The sequence below is a fragment of the Armigeres subalbatus genome, chromosome 1, assembly GCF_024139115.2.
Source record: "Armigeres subalbatus isolate Guangzhou_Male chromosome 1, GZ_Asu_2, whole genome shotgun sequence".
In the NCBI taxonomy this organism is placed as follows: Eukaryota; Metazoa; Arthropoda; class Insecta; order Diptera; family Culicidae; genus Armigeres; species Armigeres subalbatus.
In genome coordinates, this window is record NC_085139.1 from 217,051,021 (window position 1) to 217,073,898 (window position 22,878).

The 22,878-nt window shown below is 40.5% G+C and overlaps 1 protein-coding gene and 1 long non-coding RNA gene across 3 annotated transcripts in view; both read left to right on the top strand.

The window, feature by feature from the left end:
• The window catches only part of LOC134205768 (uncharacterized), a 464,448-nt gene that overhangs the window by 361,932 nt on the left and 79,638 nt on the right, over positions 1-22,878 (top strand). The window lies entirely within an intron of this gene.
• On the top strand, positions 8,988-14,835 carry LOC134210899 (uncharacterized). The gene is made up of 3 exons (XR_009978885.1): positions 8,988-9,374; positions 9,502-9,913; positions 14,730-14,835. It is a non-coding gene; the product is annotated as an uncharacterized LOC134210899 (long non-coding RNA).

Below are 22,878 nucleotides of genomic sequence, written 5' to 3' on the forward strand. Positions count from 1 at the left end.
ACTGCTCTGCAGACATTCACTTGTTGTTTCTGGTCGTATGTTCCACTTCTTCGATTGTTTTGTGCTACGCGATCCAGCAATAGTGTTTCCCGATAACGTTTGACAGTTTTTACAGTCAATTTCGTTAATTTTAGATACTTTGAAATCATTCCTCCTGACCATTTTGGATTTCCAACGTGAGTGTGCAAAATTTGTTCCCATCTCTCGCGTTCCATTTTCGATAACTTTTGAACGCGAGCAGCAATACTGATGAAACTTTCACCATAAATTAAACAAACCTTCCGCAACGATGTGATGTATTTATCTTCTCGGTACGGCCACCAGAGGCGCCGCAGTAATTGGAAAGAAACGGCCAAATACTAAGTGGATCGAGCTTTAGAACAAAACCTGCCAAAGCCGTCATTCCCCCTAATAAAAATGAAATGGTCTGTGTTCGTATCCGCATAACTCGAAAACGGCTGAATGGATGTTCTCCATTTCTTCAGCAGTTAAGTTCATTATAGTTTCCGACAGGTTTATATGATATTTCTTCATGCGAATATCACGAGTTAGGCTGAGTAAATCGTGGAAAACAAAAAAATATGATTCGTATGAAAATTTCGCATAGGCAGTTCACAACACGCATTCTCGCCTACTATGCAGGACAACGTCTGCCGGGTCGACTAGTACTGAATAAATATTACACTACTCAGCAGCTTTGAAATACCGTCAGGGGTTCCTCAGGGAAGCCACCTTGGACCACTAATCTTCATCCTGTTTTTCTACGACCTCTCTACCCATCTGAAATCGTCGAAACTTATGTTTGCCGACGATCTGAAAATATTCCGTGCAATTGAGTCTAATCTCGACTGTTGTGCCCTCCAACAAGATATTGACTATCTTTTGCACTGGTGCACTCTGAATGGCATGGAAGTTACCATATCCAAATGCAGTGTTATCTCCTTCACCCGCTTGCGCGATTCCTCGTACGTTAACTATTCTTTGGGAAACAACAATCTCCTACGAGTTTCCACAGTTAAGGACCTGGGAGTAGAGGTGTGCGCCGGGCCGATATTCGTCGGCGGCGGCGTTCGTCAGAATTTTGGTCGGCGGCGGCGGCGGCGTGAATCGGCGTGGCGATTTTTTCATTACGTTTTTCTAAGATATTTTTTTTTGCATTTTTTCGGGATGTTTTCAAGACATTAAAAGAAGAATCTTTTGAATTTCGCATGAAATTCTTCTCCAGAAAAATCTAGTTTTTCCAAAATTTTGAAATATTTTCGAGAAATCTTTGGAATTACCAGGAGAAGCTCTTTGCAATTCTTAAATAAAATTGTTTGGAATTTTAGCAAAAAAATCGTCGCAATTTACATGAGAAGCTTCAATATTTTAAAATTTACGAAAAGTTCCTGTTGAGTTTCTGTTGAGTATACTTCGAAATTTGCACAGAAAATTCTTGATAATTGTAGGAGAGTGCAGCTGGTAGAATGGGTGTTTTACCGTTGGCTTTCTCAGTCTAGAATAATAAAGACGGCTAGTTTGGCATAACCAACGATAAAGCAGTAAATTCTTAAGAATTTTCGCGGGAGACTTTATTAAAATTTCCACAAAGGATTGTTTAAAATGTCTCAACGAAAAATTGTACGAAATTATTGGATTTCTACGGGAAATTCTTTGTACAGTAGACGTTCGATATTCGAAAGTCATTTAACTGCAATGCTTTTAACTGCATTTCGATAGTTACATCAGTTTTTCAGTTATCGGACAGCTGAGCTTCAAAACGATGCTAAAGTCGATGATAGCTGCATAGTGCTGAACAAACAGGTCCACTTCTATTCTGACGTCGTCTGACAATTGTTTGCCGTCTAGAATGCGTCGCAGTTATCGAACGACTAGTGTATTGTCCATAAGAAATTCTTGAGAAATTCCATTTGCCGAACTGGTAATTTGGCCGAAAAAGTCGTTTCCCTAACAGGTCATTTGGCCGAATAGGTCATCGACCCAAAAAAGCTGTTTAGTGTTGACCGAATAACAGTTTCCGTTAAACGTTTGGTTTTGCTAAATGGTACCTGGTTAGATGTCTTTTGGCCTAAAGACCAGTATCGACTTAAAATAGAGAGGCCATGTAATTTTGTTCAATGGTCAATTGACAAAAAGACCATTTCGCCAAACAAATGGCCATTTCTGACCATATTACCCGTTCAGTACGAGGTTCAGTCATTGAAATTTGGCCGTATGACCAAATGATATTTTTGGCCAAATGGCCCATTCTGTCAAAAAACTATTTCTGCTGAGCATTTTTGGCCAACGATCGTTTCGGCCGGACAACCTGTTAGGGCAAACGGCTTTTTCGGCCAAATTACCAGTTCTGCCGTCTGTCACTTTCGGTCAATGGAACTTACCAAGAATTTCTAATCGAAAATAGAAAGAATTTTCTGAAGAAATCCAAAAAAATCCTCAAAATTTCCGAGCATTTTTCCGATTGTGCTATGCCGAACTTCTCCCTGCGAAAAAATCACTTTAATAAAGGATGAAAACTAACCATCTTACAATTAATTGCATATTATTCGGCAACTCGAAAATTATTTTGTTATACATCTTGGCTGTGCATATACACAGCCCATGTTTCGAAATGGACAAATTGAAATTTGCGAAAAAGAATCCACGTGTCTTGGAGGGACTCGAACCCTCAACCTCCTACTTCTTAACCGTCTAAATTAATCTAGATTGGGGAAGTCAACTTTAAAGCACCTCTTTTACCAGTCACAATTTTCTGTGTGAATTTCAAAGAATACTCAACAGAAACTCAAAAGAAATTTTCCGTGGATATTCCGAATATTTTCCTGTAGAAAATTGGTACAACTTCCTGTGAAAACCCTGAAGAGATTCTCATGTAAATCCCAAACAATTTTCCTTGGTAAATCGTCAATCGTTTAGTGGATGGCAGCGTAGCCCTCTAGATCGATTTCAGTTCGAGCTTGATGGTTTTCTTCAGAACTCATGAAAACGTAGAATTTTAACATTTGTTCAACTTTCCCAGCATTTATATGAACACAGCTGATCACAAGACGAATCGATTTGTGAGAAAATCCTACAAATCGGCCCATGCGTTCATGTGTTATATTGCCTCAAAGAAAATGTAAACTCATTTTTATATAGAGATGATCAATTCAGCTGAACGACACTTTCGGCCAAATGGCCCTTTCGACCAAACGACTATTTCGTCCGAAGGACATATTCACGATTTTTTCAGCCATAGGAACTGTTTGACCAAATGACATTCTCGGCAAAATAAATTTAGGCTAGAAAGCCTGTCTGAAAGCATAATGAGATCATATAGAAAACATATTTTGATTTTGACATCATATTGATTCATAATTTGCTTTCAAATATGTATAAATCATCATGATTGATTACATATTTTGATCTCATTTTGCTGTAGATTACTAAATTGAATGATATGATATCAAACTGTGTACTTCCCATTTCGAGTTTGCAAGTTGCCGCGATCAGTTGTGTTCGATATGGATCAGCAGTATCAAAAGTGCAAGTAACGTAGACCAGTACCGCAGTTAAGTGCATTAGCCCACTCGGAATAAATTTTTGCTGACAACGGAAAAAGTATTACGTCCATAGACTGTACAAGTTAGGCCGGCATATAGAGGGCAACTCGATGCTCCCCACAGGCGGCCCCGATGGGGCCACCGATCCTTTACGGGGAAGCAATTTCCCAGCTTTGAACCAGAAAACAGTGACGGGGAGATTTATGATACTGAAAAGAACAGACGAAGGAGAAACGCTTGAAAAAGTTTCCCCTGTTATAATCGAAAAAACAATCTCATATTGGTGCGCAAGTGAAGTTGAAAGCATAAGAAGAAACAGAGATGGCACGTGCCTAATTAAAACGAAAAATGACAAGCAAGCGGATGCGTTGCTAAAACTTAAAAAAATCGCGAGTGACGTTAACGTGAAAGTGATCGAACATGGATCGTTGAACAAGAGTAAAGTCGTATTCTCGTATTATGATACGTATGTTATGGATGATGAAGAAATGCTCCTCTCCCTTCAAGAGAAAAACAAAGATCTTAAAATTTCTAAAGTTGAACGGATTATTACGAAACGCGGAGGAATGATTAAAAACACCCGGTCGTTCATATTAACCCTCAACGAGTTGAATGTGCCGCCGTACATAAAGATCGGATTTCTACGTATCGCAACTCGGCCGTACTACCCACGACCGACGCGATGCTTTAAATGCCTGCAGTATGGTCATATTAGCAAAACATGCAACGAAGACAAACGTTGTTTTAACTGTAGCGAAGTGTTCCACGGTGACGATTGTGACAGAGATACTAAGTGTTTGAATTGCATCGACTTCTTCTTGGTCGACAACACACCGACACACACACCGACACACAACACCGACCAGGCAGTTTCAAATGTCCAGTATGGCAAAAAGAGAACAAAATCATACGGCTTAGGGTGGACCAAAACCTTCCATTTCGGGAAGCCAAACAAAAAGTTGAAAAATCAGAGTCAACATCTTATGCTGAAGCAGCCAAAAAAAATCTTGAACAAACATTTTAGGACGAACTTAAAAAAAGGGAAGAGCGCTTCAAAAAAGCTTTAAATGAACGAGACGAAAAAGACAAAGAGCGACAAGATCAATATAAGCAATTAATTTACGAAATGAAAGCCCGGATGGAAAACATAACCAAGGAAATGAACCAAATTAAGACCAAATACCAAGCCGAAATACATAGAAATAATGAGTTAGTAAATCACATCAAAACTCAGGACCACACTATTCAAAAGCTGCAGAATAAACTAAACGTAATCGCCGCAAACCCCACTGATAAGAAAACTAGGAAAACTAAGCAATATGAAAATGTCATGGCCTCCCTGCCCAGGAAAAAGGAATCAACCTTGAAAAAGGCGAATATAATAACCAAGATGACACCGACGACAATAGTGATATGGATGCCCAACAAATCTTCGATGATGATAATCTAAATACTCGGGGATCGAGCTCTAGAAATAGAGTAAGCAGCAAGTAACCGGATCAACTAACTCAACTATGGCAAACCGAACAAAAACAAACATAATCTCTTAGAACACCCAAGGACTTCGCACGAGTAGACAAGAATTGCAACTCATTATCAATAATTTGGAGCCATCAATCATTTGCCTACAAGAAACAATGTGTAAAACTGATAAAGTAGCAGAGATACGAGGATACAACGCTATACACCGACAACGCCAAACTTCAAACAGAGCAGCAGGAGGAATAATTACCGCAATAAAAAATGGTATAGACTACACCGAAATTTTATTAAACACTCAAATGGAAATTACAGCAGTCAAAGTCGAAAGCCCAATCAATGCAACGATTTTAAACATATACATACCGCCAAATGTAGTAATACCGAAAAATGAAATAACTGGAATATTGACACAAATACCGAAACCTTTCATCATGACAGGAGACATGAATGCACATCATCACCTCTGGGGCAGTGAATTTATAAACAACAGAGGAGAAATAAGGTACACCGGGGCAAGTTGAAATGGTTTTTTCAAAGTTGAAATTCGAAGTGCTGTAAAAAAATCACCCTTTGATATATTTTGAATCCGTTTGCGGTGTTTGCTAGTTCGGGCCAAATATTATACATAAAAAATAAGCAACCTTAACAAACTTTTTTATAAATATTTTTTATATTTAAATTTATATGCATCGTTTCAACTTACCCCGCGAATCGGGGCAAGTTGAAACACTGCGTTATATTCAGACGTAAGCTAATTTTGCCGTATTAATAACAAAATGTATGTACTCAGTGATACTCAAGAAGCACGAGGTTGTAAAGGTGACTATAATTCTGCTTGGATTTGCATAAGAGTCCCATGTAAGTTTTTGACGATTTTGATTTTCCTTCAGTAATAAGCTTAAAATTGTCTTCTGTTTAAGAGAAACTGATAAAAAAGTAGGCTTTGTTCTAGAAATTTGAAAACAAATTCCATTTTTGTTGTCTCATCTTGATGTTTACTCTCATAAAAATCAGATTCCAGATTTTGATAGGTACTCTTTACACAAGAAATAAACTTAAGTATGGTCTATTTAATTGTGGGACAATTAACACGGATAACTACGGATAAAGAATATTATGTCAATTTTTGGGAAAGATACCAATTTTTTTTTCAATTTATTAGATTCTTTTGTTTTTCTCCATGTAAAACAAGTTTGATAAATTCAACAGCAAATTACTCAAGTCAGCGAAACTGACATGGGACTCTTATGCGAATAAGGGCAGTGTACAACAAAGTCACAAGCGTATTTTCAGAGACCAAATTCTGAAGAACGCATTGCGTTAAAAATTTATCAAATTAATTTCCTCCTACTGTGACCACTCGGATTACTATTCAGGATGCTTCATTATTTGGTTCACTTGTATATTGCGCAGTTGATTAATTCAGCTGCGGCTTCTTCATAACTACATTAATTAACCAGCCATCACATCTCTCATAAACTCTTCGATTAGAGAAATAAACAGCTGGGGTAGTGAAAGATGTAGTTAACGAAATGTTCACATATTCTATGTTTTATTTTTCTGAGAGTCAGTACTCAGTAGATTAAGAATCTCAAAACTCCAGTTTAAAAATTCTAGTGGAAATTGTAGGAGGACCCTTCTTTTCATTCTAGTGGAGATTATGAGGGTTGGAGGGTTGCATTCAGGACGGAATGGGCGGAAATTTATTAAATTTATGTTCAGAAGTTTGCATGTTTTCATAAATTTATGTTTTTCGAATGTATGTATTTACGGACCATGTTGAATTCTGAAAAAAAAAATACTTTTAATTGCGAGGGTGACGTTTTGAATCGTTTGTTTCAACTTGCCCCGCACCACGCTTTCGATTTGCCCCGATGAGTTGAACATGCAGAGCAATATCAAACAACCAAAATACAAAATTTAAAACGGGTCTTTCATCGATTTTTCATAATCATTATGCTTATTCAACATTGAATGATTACCTGCCGTGAAAATTTGATGAAAAAACTCTTCCAAACATCGTTTTGAGACCTGTTTCATTGACACGTCAAATAGTTGGTTTGTATTTTGCAAAGGGCGAAAAATAAACAATGGCAGTGATTGCTTTTGAAAGCTGCAATGTTTCGGGAATGGCAATCAGAAGGAGCGTTTAGGTGAGTAGTTTGTTGAAAAAAATTATCAGAGCATTCGGTCGTTTCTTATCTGAATTACAGCTTCCGTTTCAACTTACCCCGCATTTCAACTTGCCCCGGTGTACCTTACTAGAAGAAATATTCAACGAAATGGACCTCATGGTGTTAAATAATGGAGATTGTGCAAAAAAAGTTCACAAATTCATCGACCAAGCCGGTCTTACTAAGTACATCTAATGAAAAAACAAGCAGCTGAAAAAAACGACAACTGTTGAAACATATGTTCACCAACTGTAGCACAACCAAACAATAACAGCCAACTAATAGTAACCACATACCTACCAAGTAAAGTAACAAACGAATGAAAAGAGGAGAACTTGAAGCAGATAGGAAACCAAAAGGATCCCGTTATAGAGAAATAGGAGATGCACAGCAAGCGCACGAACAGCGATGAAGAGGTACAGAAAGGAAGCGTACAATGCAGCAGTCCAGAACATATAAATGCAAAAGTGTTCAAATACCATATTACTCAATTTATTATATCTAAATCTACAGACCTGAATAACAATTGTTAAAAGTCTTAAATAAACAATAAAAAAAAAACTGTGTACTTATTTTGTTATCGAAAAACAATAGCAAAATTAGTTTTCAATTTGCTTTCATCGACAGCTGGAATAGTTTTTGATTGGGTGTTTTCATGACGCCCGATTTGTTCGCATTCCAAAAATAATTCAAATCCGCCAAAATATTTTTTTTTGATTTTACGCTGAAACAAAATGAGCGAATAAACTAAAAATCAAGCAAAATCTCCAAATTTCAGCGACGAATTCAAATGAAAAAAGCTTCAATAAAATATGAATCGTTGGCTGCAAGTCTGCCGATACGTGGATCAAGCAAGAGATCGAGTACTCAAGCTCAAAACGAACGACATATACTTTCGGTCGGCCTCTTTTGTACCACTCCTAAATATAACACTGGGAAACGATGCTGAAAAGTGTATCCGGAAATTACATCAAAAAACCCTCAAAAAGTACCTGGATAGTGGCGATAGTGAACAGGATACTGAACATAGAAAATAGGGATGTTGTTTGATAAGTTTCAGGAGTCTATATCGGCCTGGTAGTCTCTTTATTGACTATATGTCATTGGAGATTCACAAAGGTACGCATGCAGAAATAGTGAGGTGAGTTTGAACTGGTAGAACGATAGTAGTTCTGGAAGTTCTGGAAGTTCTGGAAATACAGGTGAGTATTACTTTATTCTTAACATTATTTTTGATGGCGGAAATTTTAACTTGTTTCGTGATGGACTACCCGTATTATCTTCTCATCGCAGTCCACGGTCCGATTGGCACGTACACGTTTTTAAGATTATGAGATCCAAACACACAGAATCCTTAAATACTATTTTATTGAACCCATGCACAATACACAGTTACAATACTATTTTGTTATTTTGTTGATCTGCAAACCTTTGTAGTTGAAATAAACCAAGTTGCGCTTCACAGCAAGTTGTTGGTGCACAATCTTAGCAATTTTGTTTGGATGAGTCAGCTTAAGCTGTGCATATACTTTTATTCTTATTTAAGAAGGTATTGGTGGTGATTTATTACCCACAAAGGTTAAGGGTGGGGGGAAGATAATGAGATTTTACCTAATCATTAAGCTCCTTTTTTGTGATATTCATATGTTGCAGCTAATGCATCATATGAAATACGGTGTAAATTTTGTTATAGATAGTGAGCCGAACCCCTTCACTGACATTTGAAATAACCGCTTCCACCAATACAAGCGCCAATGACACAACTAGCACAGCCAGCACCAGCCAGCATAGGGGTTCGGGAGCATAGGTGAATCATTATATGTTGTCAGTTATAGTTTGGTCGTTAAAGAAATATATCGATGAAGTGCTCTGGCAAATAAAGTTTAAATTAGTAGTTGCAATTGGAACAAAATTTGTAGTTTTTCGGGCAAATAAATTTGAAATTGGTTCGGTGAAACGTGCGTTAAAGTGAGATCCGGAAAAGAATATACCACAACGTAGGGCCTGATTTATCACTCGACGGTACATATGGTGCCGTGACCAGGATCGCTTCTGGAAGCCGCCATTGCGATCGCTATTGTCTCCTACCCTTTGGAGATTCAACCACATGTTTCGCCAGCCATCTTTACGGACTAGCATATTTAATTATACGAGGCCTGATACCTTCTGGCCGAAGGTTAGTCCCTGTCCAAATTGAATCTATAACCCCACGGGTACGCTTAGATTTCGTTCTTTCTTTGCCTGAGAACTGTTCCTGCGGTCCAGCAATTACATCAAGACCCCATCGCACGTGAATTTTCCAGAAGCCGTCGAATTCATCGGACGACCGTTCCATGGTGTGCCATCTCTGAAGACTGGCATACTCATTAGCCACGCTATTCATCCACGCTCGAGTTCTGCTATACCTCGGTTCTATAGTTCCAGCTTTTCCAATTGTACAAGGCACGAATTGCCTTGGACCAGACTCCCTGATTAATCGCGTCGGCTGCTAATACCGGTGGGACACGATGGAGAACGCACTCCAGAAGCAGCTGTTGCTGTCGAGAAGGGAAACCATGATTGCTGCTTTGGGTCGGGCAGAGGCATTTCTGGAAGCGTACGATGAACAACGAGACCAGTCTCAAGTACGATTGCGGTTGGAGTATTTTGACTCGATGTGGAAGTCACTGGAACAGGTGCAGGGTCAACTCGAAGACTCTGAAACTGAAAGCGAAGGTAGGGCACAGCATGCTGCAATACGTGCGGATTTCGAACCACGGCTATTTAGAATTAAAGGCGACTTAATTTCTAAACTACCCGTCTCCCCAATCACTAACGCGCAGATCCCTCAATCATCTCTCTCTACCTCGGCTCTCTCTGGAATACGCTTGCCTACAATTTCTCTTCCCGAATTCGATGGTGACTTTGAACAATGGTTACCGTTCCACGATACATATGCCGCTTTGATTCACAATAATTCCAACCTTCCTGAAATACAAAAATTCCATTACTTAAGGGCAGCTTTGAAGGCACAGTTAGTTGAGTCGATTGCTATTTCGTCAGCTAACTACAATCTCGCGTGGAGCACACTCAATGGTCGATATGCTAACGAGTAGCTTCTAAAGAAGAGGCATCTTCAGGCGTTGTTCGATATCTCCCCAGTCAAAAAGGAAACAGCTGCTTGGTCGACGACTTTGAGCGGCACACCAAAATTTTGCACCAATTGGGAGAGCCCACCGATAGCTGGAGTGCGATACTAGAGCATCTGCTATGCACGCGATTACATGATGACTCCCTCAAGGCTTGGGAGGATTACGCGTCGACAGTCGAAAACCCAAATTACCGTTATCTCATCGAGTTTCTTCAGCGCAGGATCCGAGTTCTGGAATCAATATCGGTCAACCATCATTCTTCGAATTCCAGCACCACCGTTCAGCCGTCCAACGTCAAACGATTCCACGATCATCAAAGGATGTCTTCGTACTCGTCTACTTCAGCTTACAATGGAAAGTGTCCAGCTTGTGGTCAACAACATTCGTTGTTAAAATGTCAACAGTTCCATCGATCATCTATTTCTGAACGATTGAGAGTAGTGAACGCTAAAAGGCTTTGTCTCAACTGCTTACGCGCAGACCATATCGCGCGTGACTGCTCGTCCAACTTCAATTGCAAGCACTGCAGTAGGCGTCATCACTCGCTCTTGCACGCAAGTTCGTCTGAAGAAAATATGAGGTTCATTGAGGAAGATTCATCCAACAGTTCCACTACACCAGTTGTTTTTCATCCTACAGCGCCCACTCTACAAACAGAATCGGTTGGGCAAACCGCAGCAGCAATGGCTGAGATTATTCCACGTGTCGAGAGTAGTATACTCGTTAATCAGTCTACGGAAAATGTTTTCTTGATGACCGTCATCATTCATCTGGTGGATGCTTTTGGACAGATGCATCCCGCTCGTGCTTTGCTAGACAGCGCCTCGCAGCCGAATCTTATAACCGAACGTATGGCCCAGCTGCTACGCGTTAAACGTAGTCGTGTTAACATTACCATCATGGGTGCAGGACAACTAACGAAACCTGTTCGCGAATCAATAAGCACTCAAGTGAAATCCCGTACTACTGGTTTCTGCTGTGACGCTAATTTCCTCGTAATGAGCAAGGTGACTGCCAACCTTCCCAGCCATGACGTCTCGAAAGGGATGGAAGCTTCCCAAGGAAATTACACTTGCCGATCCCTCCTTCAATCGAAGCCAACCGATAGATTTAGTGCTAGGTGCCAAACACTTCCACGCCTTTTTCCCGACCGCTGCTCGGATTCAAATCGACGATCGACTTCCTTTACTTATTAACAGCGTTTTTGGATGGGTCGTAGCTGGATCCGCTACCAGCATTAAGCCAGATCATGAACCAGATGAGGATGAAGTAATACAATCGGCTGTAGTCTCTATGGTTTCCCTGGAACAGAGCATTGAAAGGTTCTGGATGACTGAAAGCTTGTCTATCAATGATACGTTCTCAGCAGAAGAAAGGTTCTGCGAAAATTTCTATCAATCAACCACTACGCGTAACCATGAAGGTCGCTATGTGGTTCGCTTACCTCGTAAAGACGATCCCACCACTAAGCTAGGGGATTCAAAGGCATCAGCCTTCCATCGGTACCAGCTACTAGAACGACGCCTTACTAGAAATCCAGACCTCAAAGAAGAGTATGACAAATTCATGCGGGAATATCTCTCCCTTGGCCACATGAAGTTGGTCAACGATGAAGACGACCATCCTTCCGCGATATACTACCTGCCTCACCATCCCGTGATTAAGGACACAAGCACGACCACTAAGGTCAGAGTCGTCTTTGATGGTTCTTCCAAGACTTCGTCCGGCTTCTCTCTTAATGAAGCTCTTTGCGTTGGTCCCGTGGTGCAGGACAATCTACTCACGCTCATTCTTCGTTTCCGTACTCATCTGGTCGCGCTTGTAGGTGACATCGCAAAAATGTACAGACAAGTTTTGGTTCACCCCGACGACACACCACTACAAAGAATCCACTATCGGTTCTCGTCAAAAATGCCTGCCCAGACCTACGAGCTGTTAACTGTAACCTACGGCCTCAGTCCCTCTTCGTTCCTCGCAACCCGCACATTGAAGCAGCTAGCCATTGATGAGGGCTCAGCTTATTCTCTAGGAGGGCCGGCACTTGAAAAGGGATTTTATGTGGACGACTTTATCGGTGGAGCTTCGTCGGTTGAAGAGGCTACTCGTTTGAGAATCGAATTATCCGAATTACTGGAGAAAGGTGGTTTTGAATTGCGGAAATGGACCTCGAATAGTCTTGACGTGCTTCATGGTTTGAATGCTGATCAAATTGGTACGCAGTCTGCTCTGCAATTCGGTCCAAATGAAGCAGTTAAAACGCTGGGAATTAGCTGGGAACCCGAATATGACCTCCTTTGTTTCGACTCACAAATTGAGCCCTTGAATGGCCCATGGACTAAACGCCTGATACTGTCCACCATAGCCAAACTATTCGATCCGATGGGAATTATTTCGGCAGTGGTAGTATCAGCAAAGATCCTCATGCAACAACTGTGGGTGATTCCATGTGGATGGGACGATCCAGTACCTGAAAGTATACAAACGAAATGGAACATTTACTGCCAGGACCTGCCCAAAATCGCTGCCTTCCGTGTACCGCGATACGCATTTCTTTCGGAATCAAAAGTGCAGCTCCACACTTTTACCGATGCATCCGAAGACGCCTATGGAGCATGCGTGTATGCACGTAGTGAACAAAACAACGGAAACATTAAGGTGCAATTATTAGTTTCGAAATCCAGGGTCGCCCCCCTAAAACGTTTGAGCATCGCACGACTGGAATTGTGTGCTGCAGTCCTAGGTGCACATCTCCACGATCACGTAAAACAAGCCCTGAATCTTGAAATCGAATCATCCTACTTCTGGACCGACTCCACGGTTACTCTACAGTGGCTTAAATCTCCGCCGAATGTTTGGAAGACGTTTGTGGCGAACAGGGTGGCCGAAGAATTACACAAACGGTTGTCAGTGGCGGCACGTTCCAGGGAACACCAATCCCGCTGATTTGGTTTCTCGTGGTGCAACGGTTGAAGCACTCTTAAGCTCCGATTGTTGGATCAATGGGCCCATCTGGTTACCGCTTAATCAGAAGAACTGGCCCGTGCTCATCCTACCGGGTGTCTCCGAAGAAAAACTCGAAATTCGCCAAGTCGCAGCAACAACACAAATACGAGACACAATCAACCCCTTTTTCTTGCGCTACAACTCTTACACCCGTATCCTGTATGTCATCGGCTACTGTTTGCGATATATTTCCAACCTCAGAGCGAGAATTCAAGCTAAAAACAGCCCTGCTGCTGCCATAGACCTTCCATCTAGTATACCATTAACTGTGGCTCATCTAAAATCTGCGAAAACACGCCTCACTCGTTTAGCCCAAGAAGACGCCTTTAGCGATGAAATTCGGAAACTGGAAATGGGAAACCCTGTATCGAAAAGCTCAACCCTTCGCTTGTTAAATCCTTTCCTAGATTCCGAGAGAGTTTTGAGAGTCGGAGGTAGACTAAAACTGTCCCAATTGCCCTACCACGCGAAACACCCTGCCCTGCTTCCTGCCCATCACCCACTCACTCGCCTAATAGCCGAAAACACCCACATAAAACTCCTTCACGGCGGCGGGCGTCATCTGTTGGCCACAATTCGTCGAGATTTCTGGCCTCTGAATGGTCGTCGGCTGGTCAGAGGCATCGTACGCAATTGTTTCCGTTGCACCCGGCTAAATCCAGAATCCGTCGAACAACAAATAGGCCAGTTACCAGCGCAACGAGTAATTCCAGGAAAACCTTTCGAAGTAACCGGGGTAGATTACGCTGGTCCAGTTTATCTTAAGCCGACTCACCACCGTGCACCATCCATGAAAGCCTACATTTGCATTTTTGTATGCTTCACCACGAAGAGTGTCCACATAGAACTTGCCAGCGACTTGTCCACAAACGGGTTCCTGAAAGTATTGCGTCGTTTCATTGCACGAAGAGGTATCCCTTCTCACCTGCACTCTGACAACGGGAAGAATTTTGAAGGTGCAAAAAATGAACTTATCGAACTGTATCGAATTCTCCAAAACAGTGGCGAGCAGGACAAGATCCAAAACGTTTGTGCCGAGAAAGGAATTCAGTGGCATCTTACTCCTCCGAAGGCCCCTCATTTCGGTGGGTTGTGGGAGGCGGCTGTCAAAGTCGCCAAAAAACATTTATTCCGTCAGCTTGGGTCCAGCAGACTGTCGTTCGAAGACATGGCCACGGTACTGGCACAAATAGAATCTATCATGAACTCGCGTCCGCTACTTCCTGTTACCGACGATCCAGAAGATTTCGATATACTGACTCCGGCGCACTTCCTTATTGGCACTTCAGCATCACCCAAATGTCTGCAGGATTCCAGAAAATCGCCTCACACACTACCAGCAGCTCCAAATGCATGTGCAGCAATTTTGGATTCGATGGCAAAATGAATATTTACAGGAGCTCCAGCGAGATTCAAAACAACGCAGCCGAAACGACGAAATTACTCCGGGACGTATGGTCATCGTGGTGGACGAACTGCAAGGCCCTCTTCGTTGGCCCCTCGTCCGCGTCGTATCACTTCGAACAGCCAGAGGAACAATTAAACGTCCAGTCGCAAAAATTTGTTTACTGCCGTTTGCCGATGCCACCGATGACGTACAGGAATGCCCAGTAGAAAGTGAATCAACAGCAGACTAGCGAATCAGACATCAGCGAATAATTTGCGATCCAATCCTGAAAAATGAAATTATTGTTATGTGTTAGTAATTTTGAAAGTTCAATTCGATAGTTTGTAAACAAATATCGGTTCGTAGTTAGTTTTCTAAATGAATCATTTAGTAGTAGTAGTGTGTTGAATCTAATTAATTCAAGGCGGCGGGTATGTTGCAGCTAATGCATCATATGAAATACGGTGTAAATTTTGTTATAGATAGTGAGCCGAACCCCTTCACTGACATTTGAAATAACCGCTTCCACCAATACAAGCGCCAATGACACAACTAGCACAGCCAGCACCAGCCAGCATAGGGGTTCGGGAGCATAGGTGAATCATTATATGTTGTCAGTTATAGTTTGGTCGTTAAAGAAATATATCGATGAAGTGCTCTGGCAAATAAAGTTTAAATTAGTAGTTGCAATTGGAACAAAATTTGTAGTTTTTCGGGCAAATAAATTTGAAATTGGTTCGGTGAAACGTGCGTTAAAGTGAGATCCGGAAAAGAATATACCACAACGTAGGGCCTGATTTATCACTCGACGGTACATCATATTATTATTGTCAAAAATTATCATCCTGGTCCGCAGAACAAAACAAACTCATCATCTCCGAATAGACGATGCTAAGCCTTTTCTTGCAAGAATTTTGGGGAGTCTATGTTAATCTTTTTTGTATTTATCATATTCCTTCCAGTCTTGAATAATAGCCCATCTAAATTTTAAATTCAGTAGGACTGTTCGCTTAATTGTAGTTCGCCTAATTGTATAGATTGTGTCGGTATTTACAATGACCATACAATTTTCTCTCTCTACAATTCTATTTATCAAGGGTTTATGCTTTGCTATGCTATTTGTTAAGTATTGGATTTATTTCCGAAAATTGTCGAAAAATGTTTCTATCCTCCAATTTTTTTGTGAAAAATCGGTAGTGAATGAAAACTTGTGGGTTTTTATTTGAGATTCTCCAAAAGTAAAAATCTGGCTCCAGAGAAAAAGCCAATTATTGTTTCTAATGGGAATTATTGTTTGATTTCCACAAACTGAATCATTACACAATGTTCGGTTGTTTATAATGTACCTGCATTTGAATAGTGCGAACTAACGTTACGTCACAAAATTTATTGATTTGTATATATTTTAAAATCACTGTTAAGCTTGAATTTTCATTTACTTATAGAGAACGTTATTTCGTATGGTGGAATTTCACCAAGGAGTAAATCAAAAATGCTAGAATCAAGATGAAGATGAACGCACTGGATTTTTTGCTAGGATGGATGAAACATAACTGGGCAGCGATAGCGACAGCCTCAAAATTAACAGCTACCGGTACTTACTCAACTACGAACACCACGAGAATCTCCAAATCAGCCAAGTTGGAATTGCGGCCAAACTGGATCTGTTTTGATAGTGGATAAACTCAACTGGTGAGCACGTTCCAATTCTTTCCTTTCTTTTTGAATTGCTTTATAAATTTAAAAACTTGAAAATGGAACACTAAATACGTACAGGGCATCGTTTGCTGCTATTGCCGCGAATATTGTGGGAGTCCCAGGTATTCGGTTCACGCTTTAGTTAGCAATGGTGGCTCTTCTCGACCTTCTATTCCCTGAGTAGTTAGTGCGAGTAAGGGCGTCCTTGTGAAGTTTTGCTGTACCTGTTATGAACAACTAGTACATCCCGTACCCTATACACTTCCTGAAGAAACCTTTTTGCTTCAGGAGTGAATCCTTTTTTTAGTACTAGTCTTCGTAACAATAAGGGAACCATCACGGAGCATGAGATATGATCAAATTATTCGTAGTACTACTTGACCAACACCCCCAGCTGGGTGAGGGGTAGAGGATGACACACACACACACAGCTGGAATAGTTTTTGATTGGATGTCACAGTAAGATATTTCTGCTATTACGTTTCGTTATTTTATCCGTTAAAACGACCAAAAAGATAATAATGATAATCGATGATTTCACAACATTAAAACAAGTTACCGATTTGCTCTTAAGTTTTGCTCGGGTAGGTTTCTACCAAATAATCTTTTCGGTTGAACGACATATTCGGCCTAACAACTTTCAGCCTTGTGACTTTCTGGCGAACGACTCTTTTCTGTTTAAAAATTCAATTTCAATTAGATTTTTGTGGAATTCAACGGGAACTCCTTCACAATTTTCACGCTTAGTATTTACGGAGAGCTCTTCCAAATTTTAACAAGATTTTGTATGGAATTTTCATGGAAATAATTGGTATCTATACGAAAAATTATCTGGAGTTTCAACGTGATGTTGTAAAGATCTATCAGGAAATGATTCGGAAATTGCACTGAATCTTTGAAGTTTGAAAATTTGAATCGGCGTGGAAAATTATAGATCACCGGCGTGACAAATTTCAAACGGCGGCGCGCCGATGCAAAAATGCCGGCGGCGGCGGCGTGCCAAAAACTGTCGGCGGCGGCGTGGCGTGGCGGCGCACACCTTTACTTGAAATTAACTCCCCTAGCAGGAAAAAATATCAGGCATGGGCGTTCGAGGCCCTACGACAACCTACAACGTCATGAACACGGTGAAGTTACGGAAGATAAATTATTAGGTGCATTGGCAGTGGATTGTACTGTTTCAAAATTAGATTTTTATTCCGTATCCAAATAGTTACTGTGATGTACAATTAACTATTTTTTAACTTCCTTGGGCGTCGTAGGCCATTTAAACTATCCTCGAGTTCAGGACATGGAATCTACAGATGCAAAAAAATCTTTTTTTCGCTACTCAAAGTTTATATGAGTATTCAGCCGTGCTCATTACATCTTATAGAAGGTGATAAAAGCACCGCAAGGTAGTTCTGGGATATTCTGGGTTATCCAAACTATTCTTGAGTTCGGGGCTTGAGATGTACAGCTGCTTAGAAGCTTTTTTCGGTACTCAAAGCTTCGATATGCATTCAATTATATCCATTACACCTCTCGGAAGGTCAACGAATATCGTAAGATAATTTTAAGATATCATGGGCAATCCAAACTATCCTTGAGTGTGGGACTTGATGTCTGTAGCTGTTTAGAAGCTCTTTTCGGTACTCAAAGCTTTAGTATCCGTTTAATTATATCCATTACACCTTCTGGGAGGTCGACGGGTTTGGTAATATAGTTTTGAGATATTCTGGGCAATCCAAACTGTCCTTTAGTTCGAAATTTGAGTTCTATAGCTGCTCAGAAGCTCTTTTCGGTACTCAAAGCTTCAATATCCATTCTATTAGATCCATTACTTCTTCTTTTTCTTATTGGATGTAATCCCACACCGGGACAGCGCACGGTGGAGTAGCTAGAACAAATGGCTGGCCAAAAACCCTTTTTCGTTTTTCGAACTTTTGCATAGTATTATATTTTTAGAATATTCTTCAATATTATCTCCATTATGTGTCATTGAAATTTTTACGTTTGTTCCTTATTAGTATTAATGACAACCTATCAAAAATCATGTTAATTTGATGGTTTTTAGCGTGCCGTAAGACAAAGATCAGTTACCACTGGTGACAAACCTAAACAACACATATAATGTTAGGTTTATAGTACACAAAACATCATTTATAGACTGCCCTAGGACCTCCATGAGTTGAAATGAGTCATATTTAACATTAAGATATTATTTCATAAACATAAATAACATGGAGTTTTTGACCTTTTTTTAACAAACTTCATTATTAAAAAAGTAGAAGTACTCCCTCGTATTCCGCTACGAGATTGTACACACATGAAAATATAGGCTTTTATCTTTCCATTGCAGGTTAAAGATCATCCGCACTCGTCCGCAAACGAATTTGCGAGTAACTTCAAAATAGGTTGTTTTCATATTTTTCGCCATTGTTTTCAACAGTTCATAGGCAGAAAAATTCCGCAGATAACTTTTTCTGGTTTTCGAGGCATTTGACACATAGACATGATTGAATACAATAGTAACATACTCTATTTTTTGTTATTCATTCGGTCATTTGGTAGGCTCAAATGCTGTAGGGCGTTACGGAGCCGATTGAAAAAAAAAACTTTTTAATACAATTTTGTAACCTTACCCTCAAATAATAATGTTAGTTTGGGGCATCTGCTGCTCATTTAAATCTCTACAAAGCATAGCGCATGCTCCATTATCTTTCATCTCCTTCCCACTAACCAATCTTATGAAAAATCTAAATATCAATTGTATTGAATTTAGCGATTGCATTGACAACAGATATGTAAATCTCGATATAACTCAAATACATCATAGTTGATATTATGTAGACAAGTTGAAGCAAAGACATAATATGGTGTAGGGGATAAAACGGGCAAGTGCCACTTCAAGCTAAATAGAAACAATCCGAATAAGCAGTCTACTTGGTCTTAAGTGAAGTAACCACTTGAGGCAACCTTGTATATAGGACCAAAACAGGAAATAGAAAGAAAAATTTCCTCTCCAAAAATAATCGATCCTATGTTATTGTAAGATGAAAATGATTTAAGCAAAAAGTTTATGAACGACCCATAAGGGTGCAAAAACAGTAGCCAGACTTTTGTTTAATCAATTTCAAATTTTCCGATGCAACTGATGTTATGCGTGAGTAATCAGTGTTGATTGTACGTTTTGGGTAGCTTTCGCTGCTGAAAATATAATAAACTTGTGAAATGGGAGCTGAAAATCTAATGTTTTGTTTTGAATCGATTAATGTTTACATTTCTTTAATAGGCCCTTATCAAATGCTACGCGAGATTTTTCATTTTCACGTTTCCAACGCGAATGAAGGACAAAAGTGAGTGAAAGAATGAACTATCATGGAGCTGTCGCTTCTGTATCAGTTTATAATTTCATTTTTGAACATATCAAGAAAGGTCATTTATCACTGGTAGGTGAATTTGCACCTATAAAAATGTTCGAAAATCGATTGTTACTGTGTTTTTGCATCATAAAGGCAAAAACTACCAGAAAACGCCGAAATATAATTTTGGCCAGGATTTTGGTCCAGTTACCCCTTAGTGCAGCGCCGCCTCGCCGCTAAGTGTTCATTAACCTTCCGGGACTCGCTTGGTCCTGAACCGTTCACGCAGTCCCGCTTTTGTTGTGAACGAGAAGCGTGCTTTTTTTCGAAGGTGTTGTACTTTTTACAACGGCGCCAGTCTCCGAAGGTTAAGCACTTCCACAGTTATTAACTGCGAGGTTTCTAAGCCAAGTTACCATTTTTGCATTCGTATGTCATGAGGCTAACACGATGATACTTTTATATTCAGGGAAGTCGAGACGATTTCCAATCCGAAAATTTCCTAACCCGGCACCGGGAATCGAACCCAGCCACCCTCAGCATGGTCTTGCTTTATAGCCGCGCGTCTTACCGCACGGCTAAGGAGATCCATTACACCTAGACCAAAACTACGCGCAGCAGCTGGAAATGGCACTCCCAACGGAAGAGCACCATTAGAAGCACCGTAACTGCTGCGATGGAAGGTATCGTGTATCCCATCTACAAAATAGCGATAAGCTGTATTGTGGCAACTACTGCGCAATCACAGTGCTGAACGCCGCCTACAAAGTACTCTCTAAAATTTTATGCCGTCGACTAGCACCAATTGCAAGAGAGCTCGTGGGTCAGTATCAGGCGGGTTTTATGGACGAACGCTCCTCCACGGACCAGGTGTTCGCCATTCGCCAAGTATTGCAGAAATGCCGCGAATATAACGTGCCCACACATCATCTATTCATCGACCTCAAAGCCGCATATAATACAATCGATCGGGACCAGCTATGGCAACTAGTGCACGAAAACGGATTCCCGGATAAACTGGCACGGTTAATCAAGGCGACGATGGATCGGGTGACGTGCGTAGTTCGAGTTTCAGGGGCATTCTCGAGTCCCCTTGAAATGCGCATAGGGTTACGGCAAGGTGATGGTCTTTCGTGTCTGCTATTCAACATCGCTTTGGAAGGGGTAATACGAAGGGCAGGGATTGACACGAGTGGTACGATTTTCACGAAGTCCGTCCAGTTATTTGGTTTCGCCAACGACATTGATATTATGGCACGTAATTTTGAGAGGATTTGGACATAAAACCCCCCTCCAGAAACAAAATGTTTAGACTAAATTTTTTTTCGAGCCCTCTCAAATTAAAAAAATGTTCTGAAAACCCCCCAGGCCAATTTTCTGGCTACGCCACTGAGATGGATCGATCAGGTGGAGGACGATTTGCGGACTCTCCACAGACTGCGTGATTGGCGACGTGCAGCCATGGACCGTGCTAAATGGAGAAGATTTTCAAGCACTGCACAGGCCCCTCCGGCCTTAGTCTGATAATAAACAAATAAAATCAAAATTATTTAATGGATCAAATTAGGCATGAACCATGTTTAAAAAAAGACAACAGCCCTTTGGTTACGTGTGTAGACTTTAAGGCCTATACTCCAGGCAAATATTTGATGAACTGAAACGGAATAGTTATTGAAGGCGTACCCAATTTGGTTTTATGAATGAAATAGGGAATAATCCATTAAAAAAGTTATAAACCCTGGTTACGCGTGTAGGCCTCAAGGTCTATTACTCCAGAGAATTCTTGGATAACTAGGAAAGGAAGCTTCCTGTTTCATAGGCATTTTCCACTGCCTATTGTTGTGACCAAGATGAGTTTTCCAGGCTGAATGTCACTTCATTTTAACATGATCATTCCGAAATATTTACACACAAAATAGTATATTCTAATTTAAAATTAAGCAATTACCTACACTTATCGCATTGGTTTATATTATTATTGATCGATTGACTGTGCTCTTTCCCTTGTCATTGTATTTCTACAATTTGTCAGTTTATTTCTACAATTTAGCAAATACCCTTCAGTTTTGTTCAAAATAATTGTCTTATTTTTGCTTTTGGCAAAATATTTTCTTCCTGTTTTTTCTTTTGTGTTGGTAATTTTTACCCGCTTCTAATTCCATCTATCGGTTCATATGTTTCTGAAAGTTTGTTAACAATTACCTTTCTTACCATAATTGTCTTATTCTAAATTCTAATCCCCTATTTTAATTATTCATCCTACCGCTCCTGTGTTTAATTATTCATCCTAAACTGTGTAAAAGCTCTTATTTCTTGGATGATCCATGCTGAACTATCGTCGTAACGGTATATAAAAAAATGGCACGAAAATGATGCCCCGTTCACTAAAAGCTTCCAATCAAGTATAATTAAATCAACACACTTGACTGGTACCTACTTTATGCATCGAACACCAGCCGCATTCTTTGTTTATTCCTCCCCTGAAATCATAATGCTCTATGATGCAGCGTCCAACAGTCAGTCGGAGAAACGTTCCGGGTATGAGTCCTTTGATGGTGGGCGATTCGGAAAATGCATTTGCCTCCCTGCCACTTCAGTGATTCCAATCGAATGAAAGAAGAGAACGTGTTTGAGCGGAGGAGCCGTTCAGTTTTTTTTCTATTTCCTCCTCCTTTGCTATACATAATTAATCATCGAAGCATCGGCAACGTCCACTCGAAAGTGTATTGATTTGCATCATAGCATGGGAATGCGCTTTCGTCCTCGGCAGAGCAGACCTTTTTGATTCCATTTGCTCCCATTAAGATCCGGATGTTCTCAATTAGTGATGCAGAGCAAATTAAAGCAAGACTGATCGATTGAAAAATGCTGCAGGCTGCCTGCAGCAGGAATTATTCTTTCAGCACTATGGATCCGGTCCAGTGGAGCTCATGGACGTCACATTGAGCTTTGGAATTGCAAATTGGTAAACGATGTTGATGTAATTCCTTACGAAGTAAAGTATGCTTATTGATACTGGGAAAATGCTTTCCATTTACATATGAATCAATGACTCATGCTCCGACCTATTGTTATTCATTGCATTACAGTTGATGATTTAATCAATTCATGGGATAT